General features: G+C 38.1%; 1 protein-coding gene across 1 annotated transcript in view; it reads left to right on the forward strand.

Annotated features, from left to right (window-relative positions):
• FAM227B (family with sequence similarity 227 member B) overlaps positions 1 to 11,700 on the forward strand; it is a 288,612-nt gene that overhangs the window by 3,039 nt on the left and 273,873 nt on the right. The window lies entirely within an intron of this gene.

An 11,700-nucleotide genomic window follows, 5' to 3' on the forward strand; every position in this document is an offset into this window, starting at 1 on the left:
ATTTCTTTTTATGGCTGAGTAATATTCCATTGTATATATGTGCCACATCTACTTTACCTATTCACCTGTCAATGGACACTTAGGTGGCTTCCATGTCCTGGCTATTGTAAATAGAACTTCAATGAACAATGTGGTATGTGACTCTTTTTCAATTATGGTTTTCTGAGGGTATATGCCCAGTAGTGGGATTGCTGAGTCATATGGTAGTTCTATTTTTAGTTTTATAAGAACCTCCATACTGTTCTCCATAGTGGCTGTATCAATTTACATTCCCACCAACAGTGCAAGAAGGTTCCCTTTTCTCCACACCCTCTCCAGTATTTATTGTTTGTAGATTTATTGATGATGGCCATTCTGACTGGTGTGAGGTGATACCTCATTTTAGTTTTGATTTTCATTTCTCTAATGACTGGTGATGTTGAGCATCCTTTCATGTGTTTGTTGGGAATCTGTATATCTTCTTTGGAGAAATGTCTATTTAGGTCTTCTGCCCATTTTGGGATTAGGTTTTTTGGTTTTTTGATATTGAGCTGCATGAGCTGCTTGTAAATTTTGGAGATTAATCCTTTGTCAGTTGCTTCATTTGCAAATATTTTCTCCCATTCTGAGGGTTGTCTTTTGGTCTTGTTTATGGTTTCCTTTGCTGTGCAAAAGCTCTTAAGTTTCATCAGGTACCATTTGTTTATTTTTGTTTTTATTTCAATTTCTCTAGGACGTGGGTCAAAAAGGATCTTGCTGTGATTTATGTCATAGAGTTTTCTGCCTGTGTTTTCCTCCAAGAGTTTTATAGTGTCTGGCCTTACATTTAGGTCTTTAATCCATTTTGAGTTTATTTTTGTGTATGGTGTTAGAGAGTGTTCTAATTTCATTCTTTTACATGCAGCTGTCCAGTTTTCCCAGCACCACTTATTGAAGAGGCTGTCTTTACTCCATTGTATATTCTTGCCTCCTTTATCAAAAATAAGGTGACTATATGTGTGTGGGTTTAACTCTGGGCTTTCTATCCTATTCCATTGGTCTATATTTCTGTTTTTGTGCCAGTACCATACTATCTTGATTACTGTAGCTTTGTAGTATAGTCTGAAGTCAGGGAACCTGATTCCTCCAGCTCCGTTTTTCTTTCTCAGGATTGCTTTGGCTATTTGGGGTCTTTTGTGTTTCCATACAAATTGTGAATTTTTTCGTTCTAGTTCTGTGAAAAATGCCATTGGTAGTTTGATAGGGCTTGCATTGAATCTGCAGATTGCTTTGGGTAGTATACTCATTTTCACAATATTGATTCTTCCAATCCAAGAACATGGTATACCTCTCCATCTGTTTGTATCATCTTTAAATCCTTACATCAGTGTCTTATAGTTTTCTGCATACAAGTCTTTTGTCTCCTTAGGTCAGTTTATACCTAGGTATTTTATTCTTTTTGTTGCAATGGTAAATGAAAGTGTTTCCTTAATTTCTCTTTCAGATTTTTCATCATTAGTGTATAGGAATTCCTGTGCATTAATTTTGTATCCTCCTACTTTACCAAATTCATTGACTAGCTCTACTAGTCTTATGGTAGCATCTTTAGGATTCTCTATGTATAGTATCATGTCATCTGCAAACAGTGACAGCTTTACTTCTTCTTTTCCGATTTGGATTCCTTTTATTTCCTTTTCTTCTCTGATTTCTGTAGCAAAACTTCCAAAACTATGTTGAATAATACTGGTGAGAGTGGACAGCCTTGTCTCGTTCCTGAACTTAGAGGAAATGGCTTAAGTTTTTCACCATTGAGAATAATGTTGGCTGTGGGTTTGTCATATATGGCCTTTATTATGTTGAGGTAAGCTCCCTCTGGGCCTGCTTTCTGTAGGGTTTTTATCATAAATGGGTGTTGAGTTTTATCAAAAGCTTCTTCTGTATCTATTGAGATGATCATATGGTTTTTCTTCTTCAGTTTGTTAATATGGAGTATCACATTGATTGATCTGCATATATTGAAGAATCCTTGCATTCCAGGGAAAAACCCCACTTGATCATGGTGTATGATCCTTTTAATGTGCTATTGGATTCTGTTTGCTAGTATTTTGTTGAGAATATTTGCATCTATGCTCCTCAGTGATATTGGCCTGTAGTTTTCTTTTTTGGGGACATCTTTGTCTGGTTTTGGATTTGGGGTGATGGTGGCCTCGTTGAATGACTTTGGGAATGTTCCTCCCTCTGCTATATTTTGGAAGAGTTTGAGGAGGATATGTTTTAGCTCTTCTCTAAATGATAGAATTCACCTGTGAAGCCATCTGATCCTGGGCTTTTGTTTATTGGAAGATTTTTAATCACAGTTTCAATTTCAGTTATTGTGATTGGTCTGTTTATATTTTCTGTTTCTTCCTGGTCAGTCTCAGAAGGTTGTGCTTTTCTAAGAATTTGTCCACTTCTTCCAGGTTGTCCATTTTATTGGCATATATTTGCTTATAGTAATCTGTCATGATCCTTTGTATATCTGCAGTGTCAGTTGTTACTTCTTCTTTTTCATTTCTAATTCATTGATTTGAACTTCTCTCCTTTTTCTTGATGAGTCTGGCTAATGGTTTATTAATTTTGTTTATCTTCTCAAAGAATCAGCTTTTAGTTTTATTGATCTTTGCTATTGTTTCCTTCATTTCTTTTTGATTTATTTCTGATCTGATCTTCATGATTTCTTTCCTTCTGCTAACTTTAGGCTTTTTTTGTTCTTCTATCTCTAATTGCTTTAGGTGTAAGGTTAGGTTGTTTATTTGAGATGTTTCTTGTTTCTTTAGATAGGATTGTATTGCTGTAAACTTCCCTCTTAGAACTGCTTTTACTGCATCCCATAGGTTTTTGGTCATCGTGTTTTCACTGTCATTTGTTTCTAGGTATATTTTGATTTCCTCTTTGATTTCTTCAGTGATCTCTTGGTTATTTAGGAGCATGTTGTTCAGCCTCCATGTGTTTGTATTTTTTACAGATTTTTTCCTGTAGTTGATACCTAGTCTCATAGCGTTGTGGTCGGAAAAGATAGTTGATATGATTTCAATTTTCTTAAATTTACCAAGGCTTGAATTGTGACTCAAGATATAATCTATCCTGGAGAATGTTCCATGAGCACTTGAGAAGAAAGTGTATTCTGTTGTTTTTGGATGGAATGTCCTATAAATAGCAATTAAGTTCCATCTTGTCTAATGTGTCATTTAAAGCTTCTGTTTCCTTATTTACTTTCATTTTGGATGATTTGTCCACTGGTGAAAGTGGGGTGTTAAAGTCCCTTACTATGATTGTGTTACTGTCGATTTCCTCTTATATGGCTGTTAGCAGTTGCCTTATGTATTGAGGTGCTCCTATGCTAGGTGCATATATATTTACAATTGTTATATCTTCTTCTTGGATTGATCCCTTGATCATTATGTAGTGTCCTTCTTTGTCTCTTGTAATAGTCGTTATTTTAAAGTCTATTTTTTCTGATATGAGAATTTCTAATCCAGCTTTCTTTTGATTTCATTTGCATGGGAATATCTTTTTCTATCCCCTCATTTTCAGTCTGTATGTGTCCCTAGGTCTGAAGTTCATCTCTTATAAACAGCATATATATGGGTCTTGTTTTTGTATCCATTCAGCCAGTCTATGTCTTTTGGTTGTAGCATTTAATCCATTTACATTTAAGGTAGTTTTCGATATGTATGTTTCTATTACCATTTTCTTAATTGTTTTGGGTTTATTTTGTAGGTATTTTCTTTCTGTTGTGTTTTCTGCCTAGAGAAGTTCCTTTAGCATTTGTTGTAAAGCTGGTTTGGTGGTGCTGAGTTCTCTTAGTTTTTACTTGTCTATAAAGGTTTTAATTTCTCCATTGAATCTGAATGAGATCCTCGCTGGGTAGAGTAATCTTGGTTGTAGGTTTTTCCCTTTCATCACTTTAAATATGTCCTGCCACTCCCTTATTGCTTGCAGAGTTTCTGCCGAAAGATCATCTGTTAACCTTATGGGGATTCCCTTGTATGTTATTTGTTCTGCTCCCTTGCTGCTTTTAATATTTTTTCTTCGTATTTAATTTTTGATTGTTTGACTAATATGTTTCTTGGCATGTTTCTCCTTGGATTTATCCTGTGTGCAACTCTCTGTGCTTCCTGGACTTGATTGACTATTTCCTTTCTCATGTTATGGAAGTTTTCCACTATAATCTCTTGAAATATTTTCTCAGTCCCTTTCTTTTTCTCTTTTTCTTCTGGGACCCCTATAATTGGAATGTTGGTGTGTTTAATGTTGTCCCAGAGGTCTCTGAGACTGTCCCCATTTCTTTTCATTCTTTTTTCTTTATTCTGCTCTGCCGTAGTTATTTCCACTATTTTATCTCCAGGTCACTTATCTGTTCTTCTGCCTCAGTTATTCTGCTATTGATTCCTTCTAGAGAATTTTTAATTTCATTTATTGTGTTGTTCATCATTGTTTATTTGCTCTTTAGTTCTTCTAGGTCCTTGTTAAACGTTTTTTGTATTTTCTCCATTCTGTTTCCAAGATTTTGGATCATCTTTACTATCATTACTCTGAATTCTTTTTCAGGTAGATTGCCTATTTCCTCTTCATTTGTTTGGTCTGTTGCGTTTTTACTTTGCTCCTTCATCTGCTCTGTGTTTCTCTATCTTCTCATTTTGCTTAGCTTACTGTGTTTGGGATCTCCTTTCTGCAGGCTGCAGGTTCGTAGTTTCCGTTGTTTTTGGTGTCTGTCCCCAGTGACTAAGGTTAGTTCAGTGGGTTGTGTAGGCTTCCCGGTGGATGGGACTGGTGCCTGTGTTCTGGTGGATGAGGCTGGACCTTGTGTTTCTGGTGGGAAGGACCGTGTCCAGGGGTGTGTTTTGTGGTGCCTCTGACCTTATTATGAATTTAGGCAGCCTCTCTGGTTGTGTTCCTGTTTTGCTAGTTGTTTGTCAGAGGGTGTCCAGCACTGTGGCTTGCTGGTCATTGAGTGGAGCTGGGTCTTAGTGTTGAGTTGCAGATCTCTGGGAGAGCTTTTGCCCTTTGATATTACATGGAGCTGGAGGTCTCTTGTGAACCAATGTCCTGAACTTGGCTCTCTCACCTCAGAGGCATAGGCTTGACACTCGGCCAGAGCACCAAGACCCTGTCAGCCACATGGCTCAGAAGCAAGGGAGAAAAAAATAAAATAAAGTTGTTAAAATAAAAAATTTAAAAATTATTTAAAATTAAAAAAAATAAAAAGTAATAAAAGAAACAAATAAAGAAGAGAACAAGTTAACCAAAAAACAAATCCGCCAATGATAACAAGTGCTAAAAACTATACAAAAAAAAGGACAGATAGAACCCTAGGACAAATGGTAAAAGCAAAGCTAAGCAGACAAAATCACACAAGGAAGCATACACATACACACGCACAGAAAGAGAAAAAGGAAAAAAGAATATATCTATATATATAAAAAAAAGGAAGACAGCCACCAAATCAATGAACAAATCTACCATTGATAATAAACTCTAAATACTAAACTAAGATAAACATAAAACCAGAAACAAATTAGATTTGCAGAAAGCAAACCTCAAGTCTACAGTTGCTCCCAAAATCTACCACCTCAATTTTGGGATGATTCGTTGTCTATTCAGGTATTCCAGGGATGCAGGTACATCAAGTTGATTGTGGAGGTTTATTCCGCTGCTCCTAAGGCTGGGAAAAATTTCCCTTTCTCTTCTTTGTTCACACAGCTCCTGGGGTTCAGCTGTGGATTTGGCCCCACCTCTGAGTGTAGGTTGACTGAGGGCATCTGTTCCCACCCAGACAGGATGGGGTTAAAGTAACAGCTGATTAGGGGGCTCTGGCTCACTCAGGCCTGGGGGAGAGAGGGGTACAGAATGCAGGGTGAGCCTGCAGCCGCAGAGGCCATGTGACGTTGCAACAGCCTGAGGCAAGCCATGTGTTTTCCTGGGGAACTTTTCCCTGGTTCCCGGCACCCTGGCAGTGGCAGGATGCACAAGCTCCTGGGAGGAGAGGTGTGGATAGTGACCTGTGCTTGTACATAGCCTTCCTGGTGGCTGCAGCAGCAGCCTTAGCATCTCATGCCCATCTCTGGTGTCCGCGCTGATAGTCGCGGCTCACGCGCATCTCTAGAGTTCGTTTAGGTGGTGCTCTGAATCCCCTCTCCTGGCGCACCCCGAAACAATGGTCTCTTGCCTGTTAGGCAGTTCCAAACTTTTTCCCGGACTCCCTCCTAGCTAGCTGTGGCACACTAGCCCCCTTCAGGCTCTGTTCACACAGCCAACCTCAGTCCTCTCCCTGGGATCTGAACTCCGAAGCCCGAGCCTCAGCTCCCAGCCCCCACCCTTCCCGACTAGTGGGTGAGCAGACAAGCCTCTCAGGCTGTTGATTGCTGGTCAGCAGCGATGCTCTGTGTGGAAATCTCTCCACTTTTCCCTCTGAACCCCTATTGCTGCGCTCTCCTCCGTGGCTCTGATGCTTCCCCCCTGCTACCCCCCATCTCTGCTAGTGAAGGGGCTTCCTAGTATGTGGAAACTTTTCCTCCTTCACAGCTCTCTCCCAGAGGTGCATGTCCCATCCCTATTCTTTCGTCTCTGTTTTTCCTTTTTTCTTTTGCCTTACCCAGGTACGTGGGGAGTTTCTTGCCTTTTGGGAAGTCTGAGGTCTTCTGCCAGTGTTCAGTAGGTGTTCTGTAGGAGTTGTTCCTCATGTAGATGTATTTCTGATGTATTTGTTGGGAGGAAGGTAATCTCCACGTCTTACTCCTCTGCCATCTTGAACGTCTCCCTCCACATTAACTTTTAATACAGGCTTTTATCTTCCTTTGTCTTAATTGTCATATTTTTATTGTACTTATTAATAATCTGTCCTCAGAAACTCTGCCAAAGTGATAAAACATTACATTCAAACACATCAATTAATCTAGAAGATTCTTTTTTCCTTCCAGATATTCCCTCTAGAGCATTTCAACCTCTAGTTCATGCAGTATTGGTTTCTTTTACCAATCCGATAGTGCTCTCCTGTGTTGGATTCCTTGATTCCTTTTTCTTTATGGAATCCTTTGTTTTTATGAAACATATCCTCTAGTAGATTCCTGAGAAAAGGTAAATGTTGTAGACAGATAATAACCGCCCCCCCATCCCTGCCAAAGATGTCCACACCCTAATCTCCAGATCCTATGAATATGTTTTCTTATATGGCAGAAGGGACTTTGTGTATGTGATTAAGTTAAGGATCCTGTAATGAGGAAATTGCTGGATTATCTAGGTGGGTCCAACATAATCACAAGCATCCCTATAAGAGAGAGATAAGAGGTCAGAAAGGGAAGAAGATGCTACACTACTGGCTTTGAGTTTTGAAGAAGGAGCTAAGGAGCAAAGCAATGTAGGGGATTCCTAGAAGCTGGAACAAGCAAGGAAGCAAATTCTCCCCTAGAGCTTCCAGAAGGAGTACTGTAGCTCTGCAGATCCATTTCAGGCTTCTAAAATGCAGGGCTGTGAGATAAGTAAGCCTGTGTTGATTTAAGCAACTAAGTTTTTGGTAATTTGTTACAGCAGCGATGTGAAACTAATACAGGGAGAAATGGTGATTTTTTTTTTTTTAAACTGGCTTGCAGATCTGAAGTATGCCATGTACTTAATTGATGGGCTGTCTATATTTAAATTTCTAGGTTGAAAGTCACTTTCCAGAAATAATCATCTAAGTTCTTACCTTTTTTCCTCTGATTCTTTTCTTTAACATTTTTTATTCTAGTTTCCAGAAGATTTCTTCAGCTATTTTCCCCTACAAACTTTGTTGAATAATTAATTATAGCATTATATTTGTACCTTCATTTTCTTTTTTTTTTTCTCATTTTAACATCTTTATTGGAGTATAATTGCTTTACAATTGTATGTTAGTTTCAGCTTCACAACAAAATGAATCAGTTATATATATACGTTCCCATATCTCTTCCCGCTTGCGTCTCCCTCCCTCCCACCCTCCCTATCCCACCCCTCCAGGCAGTCACAAAGCACCGAGCTGATCTCCCTGTGCTATGCGGCTGCTCCCCACTAGCTATCTACCTTACGTTTGGTAGTGTATATATGTCCATGCCTATCTCTCGCTTTGTCACATTTTACCCTTCCCCCTCCCCATAGCCTCCAGTCCATTCTCTAGTAAGTCTGTGTCTTTATTCCTGTTTCACCCCTCGGTTTTTCATCACATTTTTTTTCTTAAATTCCATATATATGTGTTAGCATACGGTATTTGTCTCTCTCTTTCTGACTTACTTCACTCTGTATGACAGACTCTAGGTCTATCCACCTCATTACAAATAGCTCAATTTCGTTTCTTTTTATGGCTGAGTAATATTCCATTGTATATATGTGCCACATCTTCTTTATCCATTCATCCGATGATGGACATTTAGGTTGTTTCCATCTCTGGGCTATTGTAAATATAGCTGCAATGAACATTGTGGTACATGACTCTTTTTGAATTATGGTTTTCTCAGGGTATATGCCCAGTAGTGGGATTGCTGGGTCATATGGTAGTTCTATTTGTAGTTTTTTAAGGAACCTCCATACTGTTCTCCACAGTGGCTGTATCAATTTACATTCCCACCAACAGTGAAAGAGGGTTCCCTTTTCTCCACGCCCTCTCCAGCATTTATTGTTCGGAGATTTTTTTGATGATGGCCATTCTGACTGGTGTGAGATGATATCTCATTGTAGTTTTGATTTGCATTTCTCTAATGATTAGTGATGTTGAGCATTCTTTCATGTGTTTGTTGGCAGTCTATATATCTTCTTTGGAGAAATGTCTATTTAGGTCTTCTGCCCATTTTTGGATTGGGCTGTTTGTTTTTTTGTTATTAAGCTGCATGAGCTGCTTATAAATTTTGGAGATTAATCCTTTGTCAGTTACTTCATTTGCAAATATTTTCCCCCACTCTGAGGGTTGTCTTTTGGTCTTGTTTATGGTTTCCTTTGCTGTGCAAAAGCTTTTAAGTTTCATCAGGTACCATTTGTTTATTTTTGTTTTTATTTCCATTTCTCTAGGAGGTGGGTCAAACAGGACCTCGCTGTGATTTATGTCATAGAGTGTCCTGCCTATGTTTTCCTCTAAGAGTCTTATAGTGTCTGGCCTTACATTTAGGTCTTTAATCCATTTTGAGCTTATTTTTGTGTATGGTGTTATTGAGCTTATTTTTGTGTATGATCTAATCTCATACTTTTACATGTACCTGTCCAGTTTTCCCAGCACCACTTATTGAAGAGGCTGTCCTTTCTCCACTGTACATTCCTGCCTCCTTTATCAAAGATAAGGTGACCATATGTGCGTGGGTTTATCTCTGGGCTTTCTATCTTGTTCCATTGATCTATCTTTCTGTTTTTGTGCCAGTACCATACTGTCTTGATTACTGTAGCTTTGTAGTATAGTCTGAAGTCAGGAAGCCTGATTCCTCCAGCTCTGTTTTTCGTTCTCAAGATTGCTTTAGCTATTCGGGGTCTTTTGTGTTTCAATACAAATTGTGAAATTTTTCATTCTAGTTCTGTGAAAAATGCCAGTGGTAGTTTGATAGGGATTGCATTGAATCTGTAGATTGCTTTGGGTAGTAGAGTCATTTTCACAATGTTGATTCTTCCCATCCAAGAACATGGTATATCTCTCCATCTATTTGTATCATCTTTAATTTCTTTCATCAGTGTCTTATAATTTTCTGCATACAGGTCTTTCGTCTCCTTAGGTAGGTTTATTCCTAGATATTTTATTCTTTTTGTTGCAATGGTAAATGGGAGTGTTTTCTTGATTTCACTTTCAGATTTTTCATCCTTAGTGTATAGGAATGCCAGAGATTTCTGTGTATTAATTTTGTATCCTGCTACTTTACCAAATTCATTGATTAGCTCTAGTAGTTTTCTGGTAGCATCTTTAGGATTCTCTATGTATAGTATCATGTCATCTGCAAACAGTGACAGCTTTACTTCTTCTTTTCTGATTTGGATTCCTTTTATTTCCTTTTCTTCTCTGATTGCTGTGGCTAAAACTTCCAAAACTATGTTGAATAAGAGTGGTGAGAGTGGGCAACCTTGTCTTGTTCCTGATCTTAGTGGAAATGCTTTCAGTTTTTCACCATTGAGGACGATGTTGGCTGTGGGTTTGTCATATATGGCCTTTATTATGTTGAGGCAAGTTCCCTCTATGCCTACTTTCTGCAGGGTTTTTATCATAAATGGGTGTTGAATTTTGTCAAAAGCTTTCTCTGCATCTATTGAGATGATCATATGGCTTTTCTCCTTCAATTTGTTAATATGGTGTATCACGTTGATTGATTTGCATATATTGAAGAATCCTTGCATTCCTGGAATAAACCCCACTTGATCATGGTGTATGAGCCATTTAATGTGCTGTTGGATTCTGTTTGCTAGTATTTTGTTGAGGATTTTTGCATCTATGTTCATCAGTGATATTGGCCTGTAGTTTTCTTTCTTTGTGACGTCTTTGTCTGGTTTTGGTATCAGGGTATCAGGGTATCACCATTCTACGGTGGCCTCGTAGAATGAGTTGGGGAGTGTTCCTGCCTCTGCTATATTTTGGAAGAGTTTGAGAAGGATAGGTGATAGCTCTTCTCTAAATGTTTGATAGAATTCGCCTGTGAAGCCATCTGGTCCTGGGCTTTTGCTTGTTGGAAGATTTTTAATCACAGTTTCAATTTCAGTGCTTGTGATTGGTCTGTTCATATTTTCTATTTCTTCCTGATTCAGTCTTGGCAGGTTGTGCCTTTCTGAGAATTTGTCCATTTCTTCCAGGTTATCCATTTTATTGGCATAGAGTTGCTTGTAGTAATCTCTCATGATCTTTTGTATTTCTGCAGTGTCAGTTGTTACTTCTCCTTTTTCATTTCTAATTCTATTGATTTCAGTCTTCTCCCTTTTTTTCTTGATGAGTCTGGCTAATGGTTTTTCAATTTTATTTATCTTTTCAAAGAACCAGCTTTTAGTTTTATTGATCTTTGCTATCGTTTCCTTCATTTCATTTTCATTTATTTCTGATCTGATCTTTATGATTTCTTTCCTTCTGCTAGCTTTGGGGTTTTTTTGTTCTTCTTTCTCTAGTTGCTTTAGGTGCAAGGTTAGGTTGTTTATTCGAGATGTTTCCTGTTTCTTAAGGTAGGATTGTATTGGTATAAACTTCCCTCTTAGAACTGCTTTTGCTGCATCCCATAGATTTTGAGTCATCATGTCTCCATTGTCATTTGTTTCTAGGTATTTTTTGATTTCCTCTTTGATTTCTTCAGTGATCACTTCGTTATTAAGTAGTGTATTGTTTAGCCTCCATGTGTTTGTATTTTTTACAGATCTTTTCCTGTAATTGATATCTAGTCTCATAGCGTTGTGGTCAGAAAAGATACTTGATACAATTTTCTTAAATTTACGAAGGCTTGATTTGTGACCCAAGATATGATCTATCCTAGAGAATGTTCCATGAGCACTTGAGAAAAATGTGTATTCTGTTGTTTTTGGATGGAATGTCCTATAAATATCAATTAAGTCCATCTTGTTTAATGTATCATTTAAAGCTTGTGTTTCCTTATTTATTTTCATTTTGGATGATCTGTCCATTGGTGAAAGTGGGGTGTTAAAGTCCCCTACTATAAATGTGTTACTGTCGATTTCCCCTTTTATGGCTGTTAGTATTTGCCTTATGTATTGAGGTGCTCCTATGTTGGGTGCATAAATATTTAC

The sequence above is a fragment of the Monodon monoceros genome, unplaced genomic scaffold, assembly GCF_005190385.1.
Source record: "Monodon monoceros isolate NGI ecotype Baffin Bay Population unplaced genomic scaffold, NGI_Narwhal_1 Super_Scaffold_21, whole genome shotgun sequence".
In the NCBI taxonomy this organism is placed as follows: Eukaryota; Metazoa; Chordata; class Mammalia; order Artiodactyla; family Monodontidae; genus Monodon; species Monodon monoceros.